Source organism: Schistocerca americana, chromosome 8 (assembly GCF_021461395.2).
Source record: "Schistocerca americana isolate TAMUIC-IGC-003095 chromosome 8, iqSchAmer2.1, whole genome shotgun sequence".
Lineage (NCBI taxonomy): Eukaryota > Metazoa > Arthropoda > Insecta > Orthoptera > Acrididae > Schistocerca > Schistocerca americana.
The window spans coordinates 471,266,741-471,294,285 of record NC_060126.1 but is presented as its reverse complement, the minus strand read 5'-3'; the positions used below and the strand labels follow the sequence as shown (position 1 = coordinate 471,294,285).

The 27,545-nt window shown below is 42.9% G+C and overlaps 1 protein-coding gene and 1 non-coding gene across 3 annotated transcripts in view; one reads left to right on the top strand and one right to left on the bottom strand.

Moving 5' to 3' along the window:
* Nucleotides 1-2,830: 2,830 nt before the first annotated feature.
* Nucleotides 2,831-2,905, bottom strand: Trnat-ugu. The gene has a single exon. It is a non-coding gene; the product is annotated as a tRNA-Thr (tRNA).
* Nucleotides 2,906-3,971: 1,066 nt separating this feature from the next.
* Nucleotides 3,972-27,545, top strand: part of LOC124545129 (putative fatty acyl-CoA reductase CG5065) — a 278,021-nt gene continuing 254,447 nt past the window's right edge. Inside the window, exon 1 of one of the 2 annotated variants that reach the window (XM_047123950.1) lies at nt 3,972-4,073. The gene's annotated coding sequence lies outside the window, so the exon portion shown is untranslated. The remainder of the gene's footprint in view (nt 4,074-27,545) is intronic. The other variant, XM_047123952.1, reaches the window with a different exon arrangement.

Below are 27,545 nucleotides of genomic sequence, written 5' to 3'. Positions count from 1 at the left end.
TAACGCAACAACTCGTATTCTCTGGCCCCCATTTCAACATCAAACAAAGCAACTGAGTCTTCCCTAACACCTCAATGAAAAAACGCAAAAATCCTTTCACATAAAAGAATTAGAAACCTCTCTCTCAACAAATAGAACTCTGTTGAGGACAAGCTACTTCTTACTGGAATAAGATCGGGAACACTACTACAAAAATCTCTCTTCATTTATACAACAACATTACCTGTTCAAGGCGTTCTTATCTTCCCAATTCTCTTAAGTACCTGTTCATTAGTTACGTGATCTACCCATCTAATCTTCAGCATTCTTCTGTAGCACCGTAATTCAATAGCTTCTGTTCTCTTGTTGTCTGAACTTTTTATCGTCCATGTTTCACTTCCATACATGGCTTCACTCCATACAAATACGTTCAGAGAAAGCTTCCTAAGATTTAAGTCTATTTTCGATGTTAACAAATCTCTCTTCTTCAGAAACGCTTTTCTTGCCATTGTCAGTCTTCATTTTATATCCTCTCCCCTTCGGCCACCATCAGTTATTTTGCTGCCCAAATAGCAAAACCCATCTACTACTTTCATTGTCTCGTTTCCTAATCTAATTCCCTCAACCTGACCTGAGAAATTCAACTACATTCCATTAGTCTTGTTTTGCTGTCGTTGATGTTCACTTTATATCCCTCTTTCAAGACACTCTCCATCCCGTTCAATTGCTCTTCCAAACCTTTAGCTGTTTCTAATGGAATTACATTGTCATCGGCAAAACATCGTTTTAATTTTTCTTCCTGAAGCTAAATTCCTGCTCCAAATTTTTCTTTCATTTCCATTACTGCTTGCTCAATGTACAGGCTGAATAACATGGGGGACAGCCTACAACCCTATCTCGCTCCCTTCTGAAGCTGGTTTCAATACTTTACACAAAATATTCGGAGATCGATAGTGTCAAGGGTGTGAGAGACTACCAAATTTCAGGCACCACCTCTCACCTCGATCAGCGCAGTGGTCAATGGCCTGCACTTAATGACCGACATGAGCGGCGTTTGCATGCAGTTGTCAGTGCTAGCAGACAAACAAAACTCCGTGGAATAGCTGCAGAAATCAATAAGACTACCGTATTCGTTAGGACGGTGCCTCGAAATTTGTCGTTACTGGGCTGTGGCAGCAGACGACCCACGCGAGTGCCCCTGATAACAGCGCGACATCGCCTGCAGCGCCTCTGCTGGACTCGTATCCCTACCGGTGGACACTAGACAACTGGAAAACCGTGGCCTGGCGAGGTGAGGCCAGATTTCAGTTGGTTAGAGCTGGCGGCAGGCTTCGAGTGTGGCCAGACCCAACGTAGCCATTGACCTGTCGACAACGCATCTACCAACTGGTGGGCTGTGTTTACATTTGTCCTCTGGTCCAACTGAAGCGATCATTAACATGAAATCGTCATTAGAATTATATTAACCCTAGGACCCCTAAGGGGGGGGGGGGTTCGTTGAACCCACAATTTTTTATGTCCCCTGCTTTTGCCCAAGTAACTTTCATACTACGTATTCCTTTTCAGTTATTGTTTGTTGGCTATTTTATGAAACGTTAGTGTCAATATATTTTATAGAACATTCCTGCTTTGAAAGAAAAAAAAAACAACTTATTATGGGTCCAACAAACCACCCTCCCCCCCCCCTTCCCCTCAGGCTTCCATGCTATAGAAAATTTCCCTTAGTAGGATTTAGTATTTCTCATCTCTACAACAATGCAAGTTAGTTTCTTGTTGGTTGGTATTCTTGATATTCACAACAATCGGTTTACTTTCAGAGGAAGTGATTGTTGATGTCAGTCAGCTGTTATTTATCTTGTAAACTTGTAGTGAGTTAGTGCAGTTCCCAACACGTAGGCCTCCAGTAACTTTGGTGTCATACACAGCAGAAACGAAACCAACTAAGAACTTAAGGATGTTGTCAACAATGCACCAAGATAAAGGCACTGTTGGAGGAGAGAAGAATAAAATCGAGATAAATGCATATTGTAATTCCACTAAGGGTGGAATTGATACCATTGATCAAATGGCGCGTATGTACACCCGCAAGAGGGGAACAAAGAGGTGACCTCTATCTCTATTTTACTCTCTCATCGACATTTGTGCTATCAATGCAACCACCATATTCATCCAGCAACATCCAAGATGGAATGAAAAGAAACACAACGAACGGAAACTTTATCTTCTGCAAGCTGGGATGGAACTAGTGAAATTGCAGGTAGAAGAAAGAAGTGCCAATGCAAGAGGGTTATCTAACCAAATTAGTCAAATAATGGAGACTATTCTACAAAATAAAATCAAAGAAGTGAGAACAGAAGCACGTGAGCCTCCTGCAGGGAAAGGTCGGTGCTATGTTCGTGCAAGAAAAGCTAAAACAAAGAAGCAGAAGTACAAAATTCTAAGTAAATTAAAACAGTATTGTGGACAGTGTCATAAACATGTGTGTAACACACATTCAGAAAAAATTGTGAAGTGTGTCTCTTGCCTTGAAGTTGAGGACTCAGAGTAGTCTATTATATATGAACACATCTGTATTTTGTGTTGTAATATGTCAATTTTTTATTCACTCAATCCAATATTTATAACAATTAACAACATTTATAAACCGATGCCTTAGTTAAAATACATAAACCATTTTGCAAATTGTAATTTTTTGTCAGTAAACTTATTTACTACCTGTGGGCTCGCCGAACCCCCCCCCTCCCTCCCCTTAGGCATCCAAGTTAGAAGAAAAGGCTTGGACACCCTAGGGTTAATACCTTCGGCTGTTGACAGGCGTTGATACATATCAACGGGGACAGGTGAAAATGTGTGCCCCGACCGGGACTCGAACCCGGGATCTCCTGCTTACATGGCAGACGCTCTCTCCATCTGAGCCGCCGAGGGCATGGTGGATAGTGCGACTGCAGAGACTATCTCGCGCACGTCTCCCGCGAGACCCACATTCTCACCTTGTATGTCCACACGCTACATTCGTAGTGTCCCACCCCAACGTAGTGTCCCGTAAGAGTTCGGGGAATATGTGTGCATCCGCACAATGGTCATGTTCGGCTCTTTGGAGACAATTTGCAGCCATTCGTGGTCTTCGTGTTCCCATGACAATTCCCCGTGTCACCGTGACATAATTGTTGGCGATTTGTTTGAAGAACATTCTGGACAATTCGAACGAATGAGTTGGCAACTCAGATCGCCTGACGTGAATTCCATCGAACACTTGTGAGACATAATCGAGAGGTCAGTTCGTATACAAAAACCTGCTCCGCTGACACTTCCGCAATTCACGGCTGTAGAAACAGGATGGCTCAATTTTTCTGCAGGAAAGTTCCGGCGACTTTTTGAGTCCACGTCAGGTCGAGTTGCTGCCCCACGCCGGGCAAGTTCCTAAACGGTGTAGGAGGTATTCCACGACATTTTTTGCCGAGTTCAGTCTGAAAGCGATTCTACGGACACTCTGCCAAGCATTCCACAGCTCGTGGTCGTGCGGTAGCGTTCTAGCTTCCCGCGCCCGGGTTCCCGGGCTCGATTCCCGGCGGGGTCAGGGTTTTTCTCTGCCTCGTGATGACTGGGTGTTGTGTGGTGTCCTTAGGTTAGTTAGGTTTAAGTAGTTCTAAGTTCTAGGGGACTGATGACCATAGCTGTTAAGTCCCACAGTGCTCAGAGCCATTTGAATCATTTGAACTCTGCCAAGCACCTGTCAGTAGCAAAACAACCGTGTAGATACAGAAGTTAAGCGCCGCACCACGTATAATTTTTGGGGAATTTCCCTGGTCGACGCAAGGTGGATGCTGTGAGCGTTACGTAAGAGTCTGCCTGATCTCGCCAGTATCATTCCTCGTCAGGCTAAGTTAGCGAATGCCCCCGGATTATGCAGCGGGCCGCGGTGGGGGTGGATCAAGTACGCCCCCCTGTGGCTACGCGGCCCGGCAGGTGGGGGCCGTGTAAATACCGGCGCGCGGCTCTCGCCTCGCTAGTCGGCGCACAGTGCACTCGACGCCGCTGACCACAGCCGCGCGCGACGGGCTCCCACCTACCAGCACAGAGGAGACCTCCTGCAGGTACGGTACGGCGGCGGCTGCGCTGCGGGCAATGGCCACGGGCGCTTAGCACACCTCTGTGCTTCTACATCTACATCCACACGATTACTCTGCAATTCACATTTAAGTGCTTGGCAGAGGGTTCATCGAACCACAATCATACTATCTCTCTACCACTCCACTCCAGAACAGCGCGCGGGAAAAACGAACACCTAAGCCTTTCTGTTCGAGCTCTGATTTCTCTTATTTTATTTTGATGATCATTCCTACCTATGTAGGTTGGGCTCAACAAAATATTTTCGCATTCGGAAGAGAAAGTTGGTGGCTGAAATTTCGTAAATAGATCTCGCCGCGACGAAAAAGTCTTTGCTTTAATGACTTCCGTCCCAACTCACGTATCATATCTGCCACACTCTCTCCCCTATTACGTGATAATACAAAACGAGCTGCCCTTTTTTGCACCCTTTCGACGTCCTCCGTCAATCCCACCTGGTAAGGATCCCACACCGCGCAGCAATATTGTAACAGACGACGAACGAGTGTAGTGTAAGCTGTCTCTTTAGTAGAGTTGTTGCATCCTGCCAATGAAACGCAACCTTTGGCTCGCCTTCCCCACGATATTATCTATGTGGTCTTTCCAACTGAAGTTGTTCGTAATTTTAACACCCAGGTATTTAGTTGAATTTACAGCCTTGAGAATTGTACTATTTATCGAGTAATCGAATTCCAACGGATTTCTTTTGGAACTCATGTGGATCACCTCACACTTTTCGTTATTTAGCGTCAACTGCCACCTGCCACACCATACATCAATCTTTTCTAAATCGCTTTGCAACTGATACTGGTCTTCGGATGACCTTACTAGACGGTAAATTACAGCATCATCTGCGAACAACCTAAGAGAGCTGCTCAGATTGTCACCCAGGTCATTTATATAGATCAGGAACAACAGAGGTCCCAGGACGCATCCCTGGGGAACATCTGATACACTTCAGTTTTACTCGATGATTAGCCGTCTATTACTACGAAGTGCGACCTTCCTGACAGGAAATCACGAATCCAGTCGCACAACTGAGACGATACCCCTTTAGGCCCGTAGCTTGTGAGGAACGGTGTCAAAAGCTTTCCGGAAATCTAGAAATACGGAATCAACTTGAGATCCCCGGTCGATAGCGGCTTGCTCAGGGGTGGTCCTTACCATGCTCCACCGTTACCCACGTAAATTCGAACGGTTCTGAAGTCATCGGGGATAAATCGATAAGGAGCACAATGACCAGACCATTCCTGTTGTGGTCTCTGATGTGAAGACTGGTTTAAGACAGGTCTCCACTCTATTGTACCCAGTGTAATCCTCTTCATCTCTACATAACTACTGCAGACTGCAGCCACTTTGTCCTACTTACTGTACTGCAGCATTGGTCTCCCTCTACAACTTTTACCTCGCGCAATTTCCTTCATTACCAAACTGACGATTTATTCGTGTCTCAGGATGTGTGCTACCAACCGATCCCCTCTCGTGGTCAGTTTATTTACTTTTTTACTCATTTTTTTCCAAGTTGTCTCAACAGTTTCTTGTCCCTCTGTGCAGTGCTCCCTCATTAGTTACTCGATCTTCTCATCTAATCTTCAGCTTTAATCTGTAGCACCGTATTCAATTTTCTTCTCTTATCTGCAACGTTTACAGTTTAGTTTCACTTCCGTTCAACGCTACACTCACGACTAGCACCTTCATAAAAGACTTACTCATGTTTAAATGTTCAAATGTGTGTGAAATCTTATGGGACTTAACTGCTAAGGTCATCAGTCCCTAAGCTTACTCACTACTTAACCTAAATTATCCTAAGGACAAACACACACACCCATTCCCGAGGGAGGACTCGAACCTCCGCCGGGACCAGCCGCACAGTCCATGACTGCAGCGCCTTAGACCGCTCGGCTGCCCTCATGTTTAAATTTGTATTCAGTATTAACAAATTTCATTTTTTCAGGAACACTTTTTTCGCTGTTGCAGCTCTGCATTTTATATCCTCTCCGCTTTATCCCTCGTCACTTTTTTTGCTGCCCAAAATATGAAAAACCTTATTTGCGGCTTTTAGCGTCTGATTTAGTAACATTATTACCTCACCAAAGCATAATTTAATGAGGCTTCACTCAGTTACTTTTCTCTTAATTTCGGTAATGATAATGTTGTATTTGCTTTTCAAGACGCTATCCCTTCCATTCAGCTGTTAATGCAAGGTCTATTCCGTCTCCGACGGATTTACAGTGCCATTGGCAAAGGTATTTTCTTTTTGCTTCTTCTCCCTGGACGCCGGCCACGGTGGCCGAGCGGTTCTAGGCGCTTCAGTCCGGAACTGCACGAGTACTACGGTCGCAGGTACGAATCCTGCCTCAGGCATATATGTGTTATGTCCTTAAGTTAGTTAGGTTTAAGTAGTTCTAGGTGACTGATGACCGCAGATGTTAAGACCCATAGTGCTCAAAGTCATTTGAACCATTTTCTCCCTGGTCTCTAATCACTTACCCAAGATTCCTTTCCTGTCTGCTCAGTGTACTGCAGATGTAAGAAGCAACTTGTACGAGAGGAAGGCCATAAATCAGAGCGAGTCTCGATTGCAGCCCATCACTTGTGTAGCTCAATCTGAAAACTCAGTAAGCAGAAAAGGAAACTAAGAAGAAATTCCGAAAAGGAAGTACATTTATGGGAGAGTCAGTTAAGACTTTGGAATTGAAGACGACATTGTGATCCTGTTAGAGATGGCCAAGAACGTGGTAGATCAGATAAACGAACGTCATATTGTCTTAAAGTGATATTATGTTGGTTCAAAAGTTCGTAATGTTTTTGTTTTGTTTGTTGGCTATTTTATTTGTAGCTCACGGTTAGTATTTGAGTTCACGTATTGTCATTCGGAGGTAGTGAGTGGAGATCTGGACGCTAGAAAATGGAGAGCCAAGTGGAAAAATCGAAACATTTCCTACATATTCTTCTGGTTAGTTCAGTAGAGGGGTGATAGAAGCGGAATCAGCCAGAGACATTTGCGCCGTTGGGTTGGGGTGATTTGGGGCAAGAGACCAAACAACGAGGTCATCGGTCTCATCGGGTTAGAGAAGGAAGTCGGCCGTGCCCTGTCAGATGGACCATCCCAGCAATCGGCTGAAGCGATCTAGGGAAATCACGGAAAATCTAAATCAGGATGGCCGGACGCGAGATTGAACCGTCGTCCTCCCGAATGCAAGTCCAGTATGCTAACCACTGGGCCACCTCGCTCGGACATTTTGAGCCGTGTGTGGGGATAATACTATTGGACAGGAAAATGGTTTCCTCTTTTTAAGAAGGATTGTTTTGACATGAACGACTCTCCACGTTCAGGTAGACCTTCGAGGTTTAAAAATGAGATAGTTTAAACGCATTAATACATTACGATCCACGTCAATTCACTGGAGAACTGGAAAATGAACTGTAATCATTCTACCACCATGCGACATGCATGCAATGGGGAAGGTTTAAAAGTCGACTCGTGTATGGTCACCGCATGCTCTAATTCAAAATCACAAAATTCGGAGGGTGGCTGCATGTACATCCTTGCTTGCTCATCATCAATCGGCTCGTAAACAGCACCGACCATTCCTGTCCCGAACCGTTAGGAGAAATGACATCTTTAGTATAACAAAAGGAAAAGAAAGGATGGTTGAGCCAAAACAAAACAGCAATTCTCCATAAAAAGACCTAATGGCGTGTCGTCGAGGGTACTTTCGGTACCACTATCTGATCCCTCCAACCCTGTTCCACTCGCGAATAGTGCGCGGGAAGAACGATATTCGGTAAGCCTCTGTATTGGTTCAAATTTCTCGAATTTACTCTCCGTGGTCATTACGCGAGATGTATGTCGGGGGAAGTAATATGTTGTCTGACTCCTCCTGAAGAGTGCTGTCCTGAAATTTCAATAGTAAATCTCTCCGTGATACACAAAGCCTGTTTTGTAACGTCTGCTAGTGGAGTTTGCTTATCATCTCAGTAACGCTCTCTCGCCATCTAAACGATCCCGTGACGAAGCGCTCCGCTCTTAGTTGGATCTTATCTATCTCATCTATCAGTCCTACCTGGCAGGGATCCAAGATAGATGAACAGTACTCAAGAATCTGGGGAACAAGCGCCTTATAAGCCACTTCTTTCGTGGATGAGTTACATTTCCTTAAGATTATTCCGATGAATCTGAGTCTGGTGTCTGCTTCATGTGGTCATTCCACTTTAGGGCGCTCTGGATGGTTACGCCTAGATATTTTACGGCAGACGCTGTCTCCAGCTGTTTGTCATCAATAGTGTAGTTGTACAGTAGTGGATTTCTTTTCCTATGTGTTACAAAAGATAATATTATGCAACTTGTGAAACTTCCTGGCAGATTAAAACTGTGTGCCGGAGCGAGACTCGAAGTCGGAACCTTTACCTTTCGTGAACAAGTGCTCTACCAACTGAGCTATCCAACACGACTCACGATCCGTCCTCACAGCTCCAATTCTGCCAGTACACAAATTCATCCTGGTGCAACAGTGACGGTGTGGTGTACTACCAATTGCTTCCCCGAGGTGTAATCATCACTACTGACATTTATTGTCAACAGCTGAGACGACTTGCAAGAACAACGACCGAGGAGACTGAAGTGATGCTATTCGACGATAACGCCCGCACACATTCTGAGAAACTGACAAAAAGCACTATACGGGATTTAGGTTGGGAATTCATTCCTCACCCACCTTATTCATCTGACCTTGCGCCCTCAGATTTTCACCTTTTCCACTGCCTGTCGAACAACCACCAAGGAACTTCCTTTCCGTACGAATATGTGCATCGACGAGTTCTTCGCCTCAGAACCACGTGATTTCTAGTCGCAGACTGTAGTAAATAGTGAAGGAGAACATGTTATATTGATGACCACAGTTTCCGTAATATGTATGTGTTGTTTTTATTAAATGTATGAAAAATCGCTACGAACTTATGCACCAACTCAATATTAGGGGGACCGGAAAGAAATGTATTTTTTTTCATTACATTCAAACGATGAATTGTTAACATGTTTTTATTTTTAATAAATGACCTAATCACCTTCATTGACGACCTTTTTCCATCTGGTATGCAAAGGACTTGGAAGATCAGTTGAACGGAATAGACAGTGTCTTGAAAGGAGGGTATAAGATGAACATCAACAAAAGCAAAACAAGGATAATGGAATGTACTCGATTTAAGTCGGGTGTTGCTGAGGGAATTAGATTAGGAAATGAGGCACTGAAAGTAGTAAAGAAGTTTTGCTATTTGGGGACTGATCATGGTCAAAGTAGAGAGGATATAAAATGTAGACTGGCAATGGCAAGGAAAGCGTTTCTGTAGAAGAGAAATTTGTTAACGTCGAGTATTGATTTAAGTGTCAGGAAGTCGTTTCTGAAAGTCTTTGTATGGAGTGTAGCCATGTATGGAAGTGAAACATGGACGATAAATAATTTGGACAAGAAGAGAATAGAAGCTTTCGAAATGAGGTGCTACAGAAGAATGCTGAAGATTAGATGGGTAGATCACATAACTAACGAGGAGGTATTGAATAGAATTGGGGAGAAGAGGAGTTTCTGGCACAACTTGACTAGAAGAAGGGACATGTTAGGACATGTTATGAGGCATCAAGGGATCACAAATTTAGCATTGGAGGGCAGTGTGGAGGGTAAAAATCGTAGAGGAAGACCAAGAGATGAGTACACTTAGCAAATTCAGAAGGATGTAGGCTGCAGTAGGTACTGGGAGATGGAGAAGCTTGCACAGGATAGAGTAGCATGGAGAGCTGCATCAAACCAGTCTCGTGACTGAAGACCACAACAAGAACATGCAAATTTGTAAAGCCAAACTGATATAAGTCAATGGGTTATGGAGCAAAAAATTTCTGGAGAAAACATTTTGGACGTCATCCCAATTTTTCACAGTTTTTGCTACTTGGAAAGCGATCGAAATAAATGGGAATCCGGCGGTGCAGCGGGTCCCACGCTAATTCATCATTTCTGGGATCTGTCTGCTGCAGTGCTGTCTTGCATTGTCATGGTGAAAAATAACGCCTTTTCTGTTGACTGTCGCTGGGCAATTTTCGGTTAAAGATTGCTCGAAATGTATTCGCAGTTGCGAATACGAATAACCATCGACAAGGGAATGAGACGGCAATTAAAATTTCTGCAGGAACCAGACTCGAAACCGGATTTCCCGTTTTTCGCAAGCGGCCGCCTTAAATGGCTTGGGCTATCCATGCACGACTCACGGCATGCTTGTCTGAAGGAACAATGCATCTTTCTTCTTAACAACTCAGGCACTGCAACATCGTATTCATCTGCCTATATTAGGCAGCGACTTTCAATTAAAAGTGACCTCCCCTGTACGAGTACAGGCTGTGACGCAGCAACGACAAAACATGGAAGTTTGGGTCTGGCATTGAGTCTTGCACGGACAGCCGAAGCGGTTAAGGCGGCCGCTCACGTGAAGCGAGAAATTCAGGTTCGAGTTCCGGTCAGGTACAAATTTTCCTTGTCGTCATTCCTTTATCGTATTCGTAACGGCGAATACATTTCACGCATTTCATAACGGCTGTAGTCGCCGCATGGCATCATTATTCTTACGAACACTGGTACTGCAATATAGAAATTAAAGATTGATTTACTCGATCAAGTTGCTCACAGTAAAGATCTGAATTAACAGGCAGTCCAGGTTTCAGAACTTCAAAATGAACGACCTGGGGACTATTCCACCAAACATACAAAAGCGCCTTTTTGGCGTGTAAACGTGGCTTAGCTGTACTTCGTGGCAATTCATTAGGAGAGAGACACTGCTTTTTGCGTTTTGGATTATCATAGAGGACCGATTTTTCATATCCAGTGATCTAGCGATCAAACACGGCATCTGTGTTGTACCGCTGACGCAATAAGTTGCACGTGGTGGATCGGTTGCCGCTGTTTGTCATTACCAGCGTGTTGCAAATGTTCTTGGATGGTCGATCAAGGCTGGTTAAGAGTGCTTGCCAGTTCCTCGACACGGATTTGCTTTCCTGATCGATAGGAGTCGGAAAGATGAAATTCACCGGACCTGAACATAAAAAACCACGTTTGACATTTTGAACGACTAATGCACTTGGACAAGTATTGCGAATGTTTTTGTTAGCAACTGTTGCGTTAGTAACTTTGCGAAAGTCAAAAAGCAGTCGATGCCGGATATGAACCTCTTTTGGTAGTTGGCTGTCCGCTTTACCGTGAACTGAAAAAAAAATATTTGCGAGTAAACAAGTCACTCCAGCTTTAAAACTGTCTCTGGCGCGACTTTGAAGTACACAGTGAGCTGATAAATGACAAATAAGTATCGACATGTGTAGAAACGTAAGATAAACTGGACTGGGGAGCTACATCAAACCTGTTTTCATAATGATGAATACAACAGCAACACATCCAATTGCTGGAGAACACGCCGTTTATCTTGTGCTCCAAACTGTATCCCTATTATGCATTCTTCACATAAACACACCAGTGTCAATCGTAAAAGATATAAATCTAGGAATTACTAAGGATCGAACCCGACACCTTTAGATTTCTAGTCTGGCACTCAGACTTTGTTTCTATCCCTTTCTCAGTTTGTTATAATGTTGCGCAAATGACTTGCTTCTGATACTTGATTACATAAATTTATTTTTCTATAAGAAACACCACTGATTGTCTCAGTTCGTTATTCCTTAAAATTCAGTATAATCGTTTGACAATGTCTCGAGTTTTTACAATAAGAAAGAACTTTACTTTGTGATTTCTAAAATACCAGCTTTTATGTGAAAGGTTATTGCTAGACACGTTGTTTTAGTTATTTTAGTTGTTGGCAAAAGAAATAATAGTTATTATATTACGGATGTATTTTTCGTTCTGTTATACCTACAAATGCCAATTTCTCCCTCAACTAGGTGAATGTGAATGTTCATATGAAATCTATGGTTTAGAACACTTTCACAGTCATCACATGAGAAATATCATTTCCGCATCATATGCAGACCACACGTGAACCGTTTTTTTGTATTTTCCAACGAGGTTCACGAGATTTATCTGAACAAATTAAGCCATCGAATTTCGCATAGTAGTGTCAGTATTGTTTATTTTAGTTTATTTAAAGTAGTTTTGGACAATGGCACATACGCACATACGAATAAGTCAAAATTCAGCAACACGAGGCAAAATTAAATAATAGTTACTTTATGTACAGATCATGAAAACAGAGATATTTTTACAGATAATATTGGCACGTTTTTGTTTTTACAAAAACAAAGACATTGAGAACTGTATCACTCAGAGTTAAGCTTCTCCATAAACTAACAAATTAAGGAAGCAACCAGTTGATAAATAGAAACGTAATGAACCAATAAATTGCTGTTTTACACACTCCACTGAATTTATATTCATACTTAAAGATCTGATAGTTCAAAGAGCTTAGAACTATTCGAAGTAACATGACATTAACAATTTTGAGTTCTTCATGTAGTGATTCACCTTTTTTTCTTGTTCTTCTCTCTGTGATAGACATGGGGGACAAGTTCGGCTGTACAGTAATGGCAACTTGAAGAGACCTTTCGTCTCCAAACGTAATGTGCGAGCGGTACCCATTGCAGTTCCCCGATATGACCGACAAATATACTTGGTAGCGAACTTAAATACCAGCTCCATTAGGTTGACGGGCCGAAAGGTCAAAGGAAAGCCTTCAATCTGACAGCAATATATGGCCATTGTCGAGAGTTGTGGCTGTTCACTGAAGGTCCTGTGACGAGTCTAGGAAGCAAAATGTTTTTTCGGATGTTGAATCCTTTCGCAGCTATGATGACATCAGTTTCTTTAGTGTGTTTTATTATTGTGGCCAAGTCTTCTGCACTCCTCTGCCCAAGCACATCGTTATTCTCATATTTAAGTGGTATCTTCAACCTGAAATGAGAGAAGATACAAAGTTAAGGGGAATCGCACACGCACTGCAATCTTCCCAAATCACAACAGTCCGAAACAAAAAGGTCTACCAACAGATGTCAAACATTTCCCAGTTGCAGTGATAGTTCCTGTAACTATTAACCTCCAAAGAGAGCTCTTCGATCCGGAAATACCATGCACAGGGATCTTAAATTGTTATAAATTACTTAAGAAACATTACAGTCCTGCCTGTAGAGGCAATATTTATCTCAGGAGTATTAAGTAACTCATGCGTCACGATTCGTATTAGACTTAGTCTGCTTTTCCTGTTCCATAAACCACAAGTAGTGAAATACCGTGTGGTCTGTAGTACTACTTCTTTCCGCCACAGACGCGGTTCATAAAGGTGTCGAGACTTCCCCAAGAGCCGAGATCCCTCTAAATGACCCTATATAACGGAAACTTTTTTTAAATTCTGGTCTTGAATACCTAACGTAAGCTAACTACTTTGCATTTATATCTGTGAGAATCTTTTAAAATCCCATATGACCTTCAGTTTAACCACTCCTCCCCCTCCGTAGTCCACGAAAGAATCGACACCTCTGTCCATTTCCCTTTATACGACACTCTCACACAAAAACACCGTTCATCTGATTGCTCGGTTCCTACAACTTAATACTGCCAAGAATTCCGTTTTCTTTCTAAAAACTACCGTCAGTCTTTTGCTTAATAGCTTCAAAGTAAAATCGTCTACTTAAAAAAAAACGTTTTTAACTATACTTGTATGGGTTGTAAATTCACTGGGCTGAAGAGCGACTATATACCTGCGTAGACGGAATAAAAGTGCTTTAAGTTTTTCAAAGCTAAACAAAGGGAGATATGTTGCTACATTGAAGCTTCTCCGCTGATGGATTTAAGACGGATTCACTTCACACATTATGAATTTTTGATCACGATATATATATATATATATATATATATATATATATATATATATATATATATATATATATATATATATATATATACTTTACCGTTTTGCAGAAAATCAAATAATGTGCATTGCATAACGAACATGTTGTCCCACAAGCCATTAGAAGCCGCTATTTTTTGTGGCCATAAACCATAACTCATAATCTATCTGGTCTGAGCATATGACCATTGTTAACTTGCGTCTCGCTGGTTCTGACCACAACGAGGAGTTTCTTTCTAATCCATAAGCCCGCAGAGCTATTGATCTTCACATAAAACACCGATTACCGAGCAATCAAGAAGAGTTATTTTGTCGTTTCTACTAAGTATCAGGACTGAGAACTACAGATCTGACTGACATCAATATGTTGCATAGTTCTGAATCAGTTTCTGCATCCTCCCATGAGTTTTCTGGAAACCGAACACTAGGAACATGTTTTCGCGAGGGCCTTTCACTTGATCAGCACGTAGAGGAAAAATTGGCAGCTGACAATCAACGTAAATAAACATGCAATCATCGCAAATAGACGAAAGTGTCCGATATCGCTTTACTGCGGTCTCCAGAATTAGTCACGGGATTGTCAGAAGCAAGAAGTATCTAGGAATTTCTACCCAGAGTGATTTAACGTGCAACAGCCACATGGGTATCTGCGTGAAAGGAGGATGAACGTTTCAGAGTTATTGGAAGAATTTGAAGGAAGTGTACGTCACTTACAAAACCCTCGTTCTTAACTACAATGCGACGGTCTGGTACCCGTACAAATTGGAATTAACGGAGGAGGTACCGAAAGATCGAAGAATTCGTTTCGTAACTTGTCCGTTTATTCAGCGTGAGTGTCACAGAGATTCTCAACAAATTGCAGTCAGACGTCACGTGAAAGGCATTGTAAAGTAATATGGGGGTTGTACCATCTTTTGTGACTGTGACTGTGGGGTCTTATTTGGGCTAAACGTGTTCCGCTTAATTTGAAACATTCTACTTGTTATTTAGGCCCCTCTTTCACAGTCGCAGTTTTGCAAGCTTTAAGCGTATCTGCTACATGTAATTTCTGCACTACAACTTACGGAGGATGTGGAGGACAGATGCAGACATGTTGTCACTGCGGTATCAACGTCATGAACAAAAGAGCCCCACAAAATTTATCATTAACGTACAGGTATCCTAAAGATGCAATTCGTGAATGCTTCTCTTTGTTTAATTTTCGTATTAAACAATTTATTACCTAGTTACTGTATTCATCGTTTCGGTGATATGTTGTCACGAACCCTATACACTCTCTGCTTAAACTTATATTATTGTTGGCCTTTCTGGATACACTCTACTCCATCTCCTTCTATTTTCTTCTAAATTTATATTGCCTGTCTGAAGCTTTTTAATGTCCTCGACTGTAATTCAACCGGTCCTTTCACATGCTTTGTTACCTGTTCATTATTTGACTTCTGCAATTTGGATATATCTTTCACGTTTCTTATTTAAAATCCTTGGCTCACTTCCATAATAGCAACATCGGGAGAGCAATTACCTAATACAGTTTATTCGTTCTCTTGACGTTTCTTAGTTTTCAAGTCCTCTTGATTGATTGATGCAACATTTTTAAACAAATAACATTTTATTTATTTTTTTAAAAAGTTGCAAAAACCGGAGCATCTATTTCCATACACATTCCATCACTCTCCGTAATATTTATAATTCCTATGTAAACGCACTGATGCACTGTTAAAGGATAGTACTCTACGCAATGCGAGCAACAAATTCCTTATATATTTACTTTCTCTCTACAGATTTCTCTCTTCATCCACAGCCGAGGGAAAAATTCTAATACCTTACTGTCTGGCAACTTCATGTACGTGGCCTTCCAAGGGCCAGTATCATTTTGAATAAAATTATTTTGGTCATTAGGCCACGTCAGTAAGAAACACAAATATGAAAATGCCGAGGTTTCGACCATCATTGCTGCCGTCCTCTTCAGGGCGACTAACTGCTGGATCCTGATGATGGACTTCGACTATATACTATCATTTCGATAATCGCTTGACAGTCGAAATAAGGTATTATATAACGAAAGCCTATCATAAAAATCCAGCATTTAATCACCCTGAAGAGGACAAGCTGATGGAAACGTGAGTATTTTTAGTTGTTTCTGTGGTTCATAATGACACGCAATATGCAAAATAATGTAATTTAAATCTTGCAACCTTGTTGGCGAATGAAAGCGGTGGGTGCGGACAAACCACCAGCCCAGAACTGTTTGATTCATATAATGCGAGATGCAACGATATGAATGTGCAAGGGCTCTGTCATGCCCAACCTTGAAGCCAAAAGAGGTTGGGCCCCCAGTTACAATAACAACTCATCTCGCAGGACGTCGCCATACGTGGGCTCTCTACACAATTCGACAAGATAGCGGGCTCTATAAATCCGTTCTGGATCATTCAGCCCTATGTATCTCCAGAGAAGCGACATCAACGACGTGTTCTGTATTCGTACATGAATTTTCGTCGTATCAAGAAAGTGAGTGTCGGCACCATCGAAACGTTCACCAGTGAAGTGTGCGAATGACATTAATCGTGAGTTATCATTTACGCTACCATAAAAGTGGAGCTGTCAAAGATAATCACCTGTTTCAAGTAGTTTTCACTGATATTGATGAAAATGCTACGAACCTTGTTAAGACAAATTTAACTGTACTTCAAGTACAAAACCAATAGCTGTTGAAATCCTTTGTGAGAATATTGCGGGATCCTACCCGCTGAATGAAGGCTTTTAGTTCTTCTACATTTCATTGAGATGCAAGTTCATGAGAAACGCACTGAGGTGACAAAAGTCACCTAACATCGTGTCGGACCTCCTTTTCCCGGGCTTCGTGCAGCACTCCACGTGGCATGGACCAGCATGTCGTTGGAAGTCCGCTGCAGAAGTAATGAGCCACGCTGCCTCTATTGTGTTGTTGTGGTCTTCAGTCCTGAGACTGGTTTGATGCAGCTCTCCATGCTACCCTATCCTGTGCAAGCTTCTTCATCTGCCAGTACCTACTGCAACCTACATCCTTCTGAATCTGCTTAGTGTATTCATCTCTTGGTCTCCCTCTACGATTTTTACCCTCCACGCTGCCCTCCAATTCTAAGCTGGTGACCCCTTGATGTCTCAGAACACGTCCTGCCAACCGATCCCTTCTACTCAAGTTGTGCCACAAATTCCTCTTCTCCTCAATTGTATTCAATACTTCCTCTTTAGTTGTGTGATCTACCCATCTAATTTTCAGCATCCTTCTGTAGCACCACATTCCGAAAGCTGCTACTGTCTTCTTGTCCAAACTACTCGTATTTATCGCCCATGTTTCACTTCCATACATGGCCACACTCCATACAAATACTTTCAGAAACGACTTCCTGACACTTACATCTATACTCGATGTTAACAAATTTCTCTTCTTCAGAAACGCTTTCCTTGCCATTGCCAGTCTACATTTTATATCCTCTCTACTTCGACCATCATCAGTTATTTGGTCCCCAAATAGCAAAATTCCTTTACTACTTTAAGTGTCTCATTACTAATCTAATTCCCTCAGCATCACCCGACTTAATTCGACTACATTCCGTTATCCTCGTTTTGCTTCTGTTGATGTTCATCTTATATCCTCCTTTCAAGACACTGTCCATTCTGTTCAACTGCTCTTCCAGGTCCTTTGCTGTCTCTGACAGAATTACAATGTCATCGGCAAATCTCAAAGTTTTTATTTCTTCTCCATGGACTTTAATACCTACTCGGGATTTTTCTTTTGTTTCCTTCACTGCTTGCGCGATATACAGATTGAATAACATCGGGGAGAGGCTACAGCCCTGTCTCACTCTCTTCCCAACCACTGCTTCCCTTTCATATCCCTCGACTCTTATAACTGCCATCTGGTTTCTGTACAAATTGTAAGTAGCCTTTCGCTCCCTGTATTTTACCCCTGCCTCTATAGCTGACCGCAATTGCGAGGGTGTTGCCGCTACAGGATTTTGTGCATGAATTTACCTCTCGATTACCATTCATCACTTTTCCATGGGATTTACGTCGGCGATCTGGGTGGCCAAATCATTAGCTCGAATTTTTCTTCAAGCCAATCACGAACAATGATGGCCCGGTGACATGGGGCATTATCATCCATAAAAATTCCATCATTTTTTGGAAATATAAACTCTATGCAGATGATCTATAAGTAGCCTAACATCACCAGTACCCATCCCGTTGTGTGTCAACACAGCCCACAGCCTTATGGAGTCACCACAACCTTGCACAGTGTCTTGTTGAGATTTTGGGACCGTGGCTTCCTGGTGTCTGGGCCACACTCGAAACCTGCGATCAGTTCTTACCGACAGAAAACGGGATTTACCTGACCACGTCACGGTTTTCCAGTTCTATAGGCTCCAACCGATATGGTCACGAGCCAAGGAGAGGCACTGCAGGCGATGTCGTCTGCTGCCATAGCGCATTACCACCGATTTCGCCACACTGTCGTAACGGATAGGTCCGCCGAACGTGCCACATTGATTTCTGCGGTTCTTTCACTCAATGTTGCTTTTCTGTTAGCAGTGAGACTCTACGAAAAAACGTCGCTGCTCTCGGTCGTTAAGTGAAGGCTGTCAGCCACTGCGTTGACCGTGGTGAGAGGAAACGCTTGGAATATGGTGTTCTCAGCGCACTGTGGATGTCAGAGTATTGAATTCTCTAAGGATATCCGAAATGGGATGTCCCTTGCGTATAGCTCCAACTACCATTCCGCGTTGCAAGTCTTTTACTTCCCGTCGTGTGGCCACAATCACTTCGGAAACTGTTCCACATGAATCACCTGAGCACAATGCGTTACCCTTTTTTACCTTGTGTGTGCGATACTACCGCCGTCTGTGTAAGTGCGTATTGTTATCCCATGACTTTTGTCTTCTCGGTGTATATGCAGAATCAGATGTACCAGTTGCGTCAAATTCGTTGAAATCACGCAGAAGCTCAGCATATCCAACATGTGAAAATATTGGCAATAGTGGCACAAATGCTTGCATTAGGACATTCTAGTTGAAACTGCAGTTTCACTTCATTCAGAGTCGAGTATAATAGTCGTTGCTCTCAAATTTAGGTGGCCCCTTCAGATTATATCGGTTATTGTTCAGTATCAGTTGCCACAATTTTTTTCACAGTATCACTGGTTTCGATCTCCCTGGATCATCTTCAGATGCGTGTAGTTGCGTCAGCAATCTGTCGTGTCTGCATCGGGCTACACATGAGAATGCTGTTTGTGATGATTCAAGGAGATCGAAACTAGTCGCACTGGGAAAAATTGTGCACCAGAGAGTGAAAAATAAAAGATAAATAATATTTTTAAAGAATGTCATTACAGTTACTGAACCCATTCGCGTCAAATATGTCGGCTACAGTCACTTATATTTTTACACTCACTGATATATTGGGCTCATATTTCTATAATCTTTTTGGCTATAAATTGTATTTAAAACGTACGACGGGCGTTCGAAAAGTCTGTGCAAAATTAAAAACTACTTGCGTGTTTGGGGTAAACCTTTTTTATTTTTCGCCATAGTCTCCTTTTAGACTTATACACTTCGTCCAGCGCTGTTCTAATTTCTTGATCCCTTCCGAGTAATAGGAATTGTCCAAGTCTGCAAAATAGCTATTAGTTGCTACAGTCAGCTCCTCGTTTGAATAAAATCTTTGTCCTGCCAGCCATTTCTTCAAATTGGAGGGAGCCAAGTCTGGAGAATAGGGGGGATGTGAAACGAGTTAGAACCCTATTTCCATTAATTTTGCGACTACAACTGCAGGATACCACGCGAGAAAAGGACAAGCTGTGTTTCGCACGATGGATGCTTTCTAAAACCGTGTTGATTCGTGGACATCCGCACTGATAATGTGTTCAAGAATTCTGCAAGAAAACGATGTTAAGGGTACTGGTCTGTAATTTTGCGGGTCCGTTCAGGAGTCACCTGTGCTTAGGCCTTTGCACCGGGTGAGAGATTAGCGATTGGCTTTGGCAGCAAGCTATTGACGGTTTTTAGCTTCACGTTTAGTATTACTCTTGGCTTGTCCTTTCTAATTTGTTTACTGGTTTCGCTGTGGACCGCTCGGTTCTTCGACCCTTCACCATTTCTCAGAAACTGACGCTTGCCACTTCCACACGTGAGAAGTACGTTACTGAAGTGGCAACGAGGCTGAATCTCGAGTGCAAATAAGCTCATAACGATGGATAAGATGTTTTCGGAGCTCTGTCGGCAGCAACGACAACAGTGGCAGACACAGAAGCCGCTCAGGCAAAATGGGGAGCAGATCCCAAACGCGATCATGTGGCCTATGGGACGAGCACATGCGGGACAGCTATCGCTGCCGTCCCCACCATTTTTCATGTGATGCAACAGTTGAGAGGGAGAGTTATACTGTGCTGCAAGGTAAGAAAGACGATCTCACCGTCCAGATGCTTTGTTCCTTACAAGGAGGGTCCCTAGAGGTGGGAAACAATGTATATGGTCGAAACTTCCTAGCAGATTAAAACTGTGTGCCGGACCGAGACTCCAACTCAGGAGCCGGCCGTGGTGGCCAAGCGGTTAAAGGCGCTACAGTCTGGAACCGCGCGGCCGCTACGGTCGCAGGTTCGAATCCTGCCTCGGGCATGGATGTGTGTGATGTCCTTAGGTTAGTTAGGTTTAAGTAGTTCTAAGTTCTAGGGGACTGATGACCTTAGAAGTTAAGTCCCATAGTGCTCAGAGCCATTTGAACCATCCAACTCAGGACCTCTGACTTTCGCGGGCAAGTACTCCACCACTTAAGCTACCCAAGCACGACTCACGACGCGTCTCCATAGCTTCAATTCCGCTGGTATCTCGTCTCATACCGTCAAAACTTCAGAGAAGCTCTCCATCGAAACTTGCAAGTACTGGCGAAATTGTAGCAGTGGGGAGGGGTCGTGAGTCGTGTTTAGGTAACTCAGGTAGTAGAGCACTTGCCCGCGGAAGTCAAAAGTCATTAGTTCGAGTCTCTGTGCAGCACTCAGTTTTAATGTGCCAGGAAGTTTCATACCAGCGAACACTCCGCAGCACTCAGTTTTAATGTGCCAGGAAGTTTCATATCAGCGAACACTCCGCTGCAGAGTGAAAATTTCATTCTGGAATGTACACGGTTATTTAAGATCCCAGGTATCACACACTTCAGCCATTCACCCTGGAGGACCCTCATTTGCGAGTAACTGACGGAAAAAAATCGGAATTTTGCTTGTCGCTCAATAACATTAAAAAAGGGGTTGTGTGGTGTAATACAGAGAATAAGGGTTTCACATGCGGAAATTTGTGCATTCGAACCTCGTCAGGTGCATTAAATTTTTTAAAATCTTTATCGAAATGGCTTTGATCATCACTTTAATTCAATAAAGTAATTTAAATTTTTTTTATTCCCATTCCTTTGTCAAATTTTAATCATATCAACTTTTTCAATTGCTCTCGTTTTCATCCTATGATTGTTTTTCCGCTTGAAATCTTTGTTCATGTGTCTTTAATCAATTTTATGCACTAATTCCTTTCGTTTTATCATCCTATTTTTTCGTTCAGTTTATGGCATTCATTATACCTATTCCTAATTTTGCTTGAATTTCATTTTACTTATAAACCCTTCTTTCGTATAAATCTGCATCTATTTTATTTCGTCCATAGTGCAATACGGATTTAGGCTCTTTTTTAAATGTTTGTGCGACGATTACCATGCAAAAATACCCTGCACATCTTGTAACGAAAAATACAATTTTCATGTCATTGCACAGTCAATATAAATAGATTATTTCGTCTTTTGTTTTGTAACTGATGGATCGGAACTTTAAAATAATTGGATTTTATAATAGATAAACATAATTAAATTTACATTCACAAAAATACCGAGTAGAAAAAGAATGACAGAAAGAAAAAGTGAAACAAAATGAAATATTGATTTAGTAACAAAAATGATATAACAAAGGAATAGAAATAAAAATTTACATTTAAACTAATTAAACGAATAAAAATAATGCTCAGAATCATTTCGATAAAGATTTAAAAATAACGCAACTGACAAGATTCGAACCCACAACCTCCTGCATAGTTAGCTCGTACCCTACTCTTATTTATATATATATATATATATATATATATATATATATATATATATATAGTGCGTTGAATAGTACAGGGGATAGCTCGTTCTCTGACCGAACACGCTGAGCTACCGTGCGGGCGACCCTATCAATTATAATACCACTCCGCCACTCTATGTAATACAACTTTTTAACGCTTTCGTCAGTTACTCGCAAACGAGGGCCCAACAGGGTGAATTACTGCAGGATCTGATACCTGCGGTTCTAGGCGCTTCAGTCTGGAACCGCGTGACCGCTACGGTCGCAGGTTCGAATCCATTTCAACCATTTGATACCTGCGGTCTTAAACTGCATCATTACACCGCTGGGGATCTCTCCTTGTTAACACCAGCAGTAGTTTGTACGAGGTTGTGCAACTGCTGTGTCCACGTGCGGGTCCTGAGGCATTAGAATTTAACGAATTGTGTGATTTACAGCGCGAACATTTCTGCTACCAAACCTTTATTCTGGCAGTGTGATGGAGGTTTATTCAATACGGGAAGCATGGCGATCAGTCTTACGCGTCCAGGACATCAGACTTGCAAGGGCTCGCTCGGTAATGCAAATCTGAATGTACTAATTGCTGGGTTTGACGCGCTGATTCTGCAATTGGAGACGTAGTTGTAAGATTAGCACCGGACTAGGAGGTTAAGACTACAGTTATGGAGTCGTCCGACCTCGAATTAAGCACAACGGCAAATACTGTCAGAACGTTTGAGGTATCAACAGTAGCTCAAAATGCAGTCTACACTTGGGTCAATAAGCGGCCATCAAAAACTTTCCGTTCCAAGGACGTACAGACCACAACCGGTATCAGGCAAAATATCGGTGGGCATTGAAGCAATCATCACAACGACTTACCAGGTAGACGATACATCTACATCTACATGATTACTCTGCTATGCACAATTAAGTGCCTGGCAGAGGGTTCAATTAACCACCTTCAAGCTGTCTCTCTACCGTTCCATTCTCGAACGGCGGACGGGAGAAACGAGCATTTAAATTTTTCTGTGCGAGCCGTGATTTCTCCCTATGTAGGTGGGTGCCAACAGAATGTTTTCGCAATCGGAGGAGAACACTAATGATTGAAATTTCATGAGAAGATCCCGTCGCAACGAAAAATGTCTTTTCTTTTAATGATTGCCACTCCAATTCACGTATCATGTCTGTGGCACTATCTCCCCTATTTCGCGATAATACAAAACGAGCCGCCATTCTTTGAATTTTTTCAATATCATCCGTCAGTCCCATCTGATACGGATCCCACACCGCACAGCAATACTCCAGAATAGGGCGGACAAGTCTAGTGTAAGCAGTCTCTTTAGTAGATCTGTTGCACCTTCTAAATGTTCTGCCAATGAATCGAAGTCTTTAGTTTGCTCTACCCACAACATTATGTACGTGATTGTTCCAAGTTAGGTTAGTTGTAATTGTAATCCCTAAGTATTTAGTTGAATTTACGTACTTCAGATTTGTGTCACTTATCGCGTAATCGAAATTTAGGGGATTTCTTTTAGTACTCATGTGAATAGCTTCACACTTTTCTTTATTCAGGGTCAATTGCCAGTTTTTCACTGTACCTGTTCGGTAAAACACATGTCCTACTGCTCCGGCCAGTGTGGCCGTGCGGTTCTAGGCGCTTCAGTCTGGAACCGCGTGACCGCTACCGTCGCAGGTTCGAATCCTGCCTCGGGCATGGATGGCTGTGATGTCCGTAGATTAGTTAGGTTTAAGTAGTTCTAAGTTCTAGAGTACTGATGACCGCAGATGTTAAGTCCCATAGTGCTCAGAGCCATTTGAATCAACATGTCCTACTGCGTGAAGAAGTCTATAACTGCCTGCCGCATGTCTTCATCCGACACGAATGGTCGACCCTTCAAACCCTTTTTTAAGGGATCTTAGGCGTGATAGTCGCCTGAGGAGGGATCAAGGCTATAGGGCGGAGGCTCATCTCCCACTTGAAAAAAAAAAAAGTTCAAATGTGTGTGAAATCTTATGGGACTTAACTGCTAAGGTCATCAGTCCCTAAGCTCACACACTACTTAACCTAAATTATCCTAAGGACAAACACACACACACCCATGCCCGAGGGAGGACTCTAACCTCCGCCGTGACCAGCCGCACAGTCCATGACTGAAGCGCCTCAGACCGCTCGGCTAATCCCGCGCGCCTCTACCACTTGAGTTGGCGTAGTTTCTGCGTTACGACATTTGCGATATGAGGACGTACGTTATCAAGAAGCAGTATCAACCCTAGTTGCACACCATTCCACAACAGTGGCTTTCGACGGACACGCTGCCCCAGTCCCATTCTTCGTTCTCCGATTAAGAAATGAGTAACAGCACGATGGTCCGCTTTGGACGCACTTGGTTATAATGTCTGCATAGTTGACGTTTCCGCATTTATCGCACGCACGTCGGAAAGGCACGAATGTCACACTAATCCCATATATTCATGTCGGTGCTCATATACTCGCATATAAACTGGGGCAACATCCTCAAACGGAAACTTGTTAGTCACTCCTTGTGTTCGGAAACAGACAGCGGCGTGATTTCGCTAGTTCATCAGCTAGCGGCCTGAGCGTGGCATTGTCTACTTGGAGACATTAGGGTTAGATCACTGTTGGTTCCATAGGCACACAGGAGATCCTAGAAAACGTGGAACATGTCATAAATATAGAAACTGCACATGTTATTTTAAAAGAAGGAACTGATGAGCTATTGTTAATTCAACAGATCCTACTAGATTTGGCCCTCATGTATATGAAAAAAGTACAAGAAATATACATTTTTCGTTTGTAGATTAATCAAAACGCTGACAGCTGACCGGCTTTGCCTGGTGAAACGTTTTTGTGATGCCTCGTGTAAGGAGGAGAAATGCGTACCATCACGTTTTCGACTTTAATAAATGTCGGATTGTAGCCTATCGCAATTGCGGTTTATCGTATCGCGACATTGCCGCTCGCGTTGGTCGAGATCCATTGACTGTTAACAGAATATGGAATCGGTGGGTTCAGGAGGGTAATACGGAACGCCGTGCTGGATCCCAACGGCCTCGTATGACTAGCAGTCGAGATGACATGCATCTTATCCGCATGGCTGTAACGGATCGTGCAGCTACGTCTCGATCCCTGAGTCAATAGATGGGGACGTTTGCAAGACAAAAACCATCTGCACGAACAGTTCGACGACGTTTGCAGCAGCATGGACTATCAGCTCAGAGACCATGGCTGTGGTTACCCTTGACGCTGCATCACAGACAGCAGCCCCTGCGATGGTGTACTCAACGACGAACATGGGTGCACGAATGGCAAAACGTCATTTTTTAGGATGAATCCAGGTTCTGTTTACAGCTTCATGATGGTCGCATCTATGCTTAGCGACATCGTGGTGAACGCACATTGGAAGCGTGTATTCGTCATCGCCATACTGACGTATCACCCGGCGTGATGGTATGGGTGCCATTGGTTACACATCGCGGTCACCTCTTGTACGTATTGACGGCACTTTGAACAGTGGACGTTACATTTCAGATGTGTTACGACCTGTGGCTCTACCCTTCAGTCGATCCCTGCGAAATCCTACATTTCAGCAGGATAATGCACGACCGCATGTTGCAGGTCCTGTACGGGCCTTTCTGGATACAGAAAATGTTCGACTGCTGCCCTGGCCAGAACATTCTCCAGATCTCTGACCAACTGAAAACGTCTGGTCAATGGTGGCCGAGCAACTGGCTCGTCACAATACGCCAGTCATTACTCTTGATGAACTGTGGTATCGTGTTGAAGCTGCATGGGCAGCTGTACCCGTACACGCCATCCAAGCTCTGTTTGACTCAAGGCCCAGGCGTATCAAGGCCGTTATTACGGCCAGAGGTGGTTGTTCTGGGTACTGATTTCTCAAGATCTATGCACCCAAATTGTGTGAAAATGAAATCACATGTCAGTTCCAGTACAATATATTTGTCCAATGAATACCCGTTTATCATCTGCATTTCTTCTTGGTGCAGCAATTTTAATGGCCAGTTGTGTATTTGAAAAATATACTATGCAGTTGTCAGTGGCAGTTCAATGTAAGCATTTTAAATCATGCTGGTGAATATACCAATAACACGGTTCGAGCGTACCTCAGAAACTTAATTTAAGTTGCTTCAAAGAGGGAGAACTAGGGATCAAGTCTTGCACAGCCTCTTTTGTGTATCAGCATGCTGACTGGCACAGAGCTGTTGGTGGCCACAGCAGGTGGCTCTGCTGTGGCCGGCAGTGGTCTCGTGGATGTCAGCGTGGTAACAACGAGATATCAGCATTTTTACACTTTAATCTTGTAGAGCAAAAATATTTATTTGTATCTGATATTCCTTATCATTTCCAGAATATTTTTGGGTCTGGACTAAGTTTATTTCAGTGTCTTACAAAACCAAATGATTAAATGACTAGAATGTTGTCCATGACCCAGTTTTAGATACAACATATTTGTACATATTTCAACATAGGATACTTTACTGTGTAATGTATAATCCTTCAGACAGTAATCACCATTCTAGCTGCATTTTTTTTGCCAAGACTGTTATGAATGCATAAAGGTTCATGACCAAGATTCCTAGTCCACAGCTCGTGGTCCAGTGGCTGGTGTTGCTGCCTCTGGCTCACGGAGTCCATGGTTCGACTCCCGGCCGGGTTGGGGATTTTCTCTGCACAGGGGGTGGGCGTTTGTGTTCTCCTCATCATTTCATCATCCTCATCATCATTCGTGAGAGTGACTAGATTGGATTGTTTAAAAAATTGGGGTTTGCAAAACTTGGTACTTTGTAAGGGCGCTAATGTCCGCGCAGTTGAAAGCCCCACAAACCAAACATCATCATCATCATCATCATCAAGTTGAGTGCCATGTTGTTGACATCGGCGACAGCAGAAAAATACGCCTGACTTGGTTTGGGCGCTGGCAGTCAGATCGGACTGTATTCCTGATCTGGCGGTGAAACATCCGTCGCTAATCCTATGTCTGTCAACTTGTTGAATACAGAAAATTAAGACCAAGAAAGCCCAAAAAGTAAACTCAAAGAGAAAACCATAATCGGTGTTTGTTGTTGTGGTCTTCAGTCCAGAGACTGGTTTGATGCAGATGTCAATGTTACCCTATCCTGTGTAAGTTTCTTCATCTCCCAGTACCTACTGAAACCTACATCCTTCTGAATCTGCTTAGTGTATTCATCTCTTGGTCTCCGTCTACAATTTTTACTCTCCACGCTGCCCTCCAATACTAAATTGGTGATTCCTTGATGCCTCAGAATATGTCCTACCAACCGATCCCTTCTTCTAGTCAAGTTGTGCCACCAATTTCTCTTCTCTCCAATTCTATTCAATACCTCCTCGTTAGTTATGTGATCTACCCATATAACCTTCAGCATTCTTCCGTAGCGCCACATTTCGAAA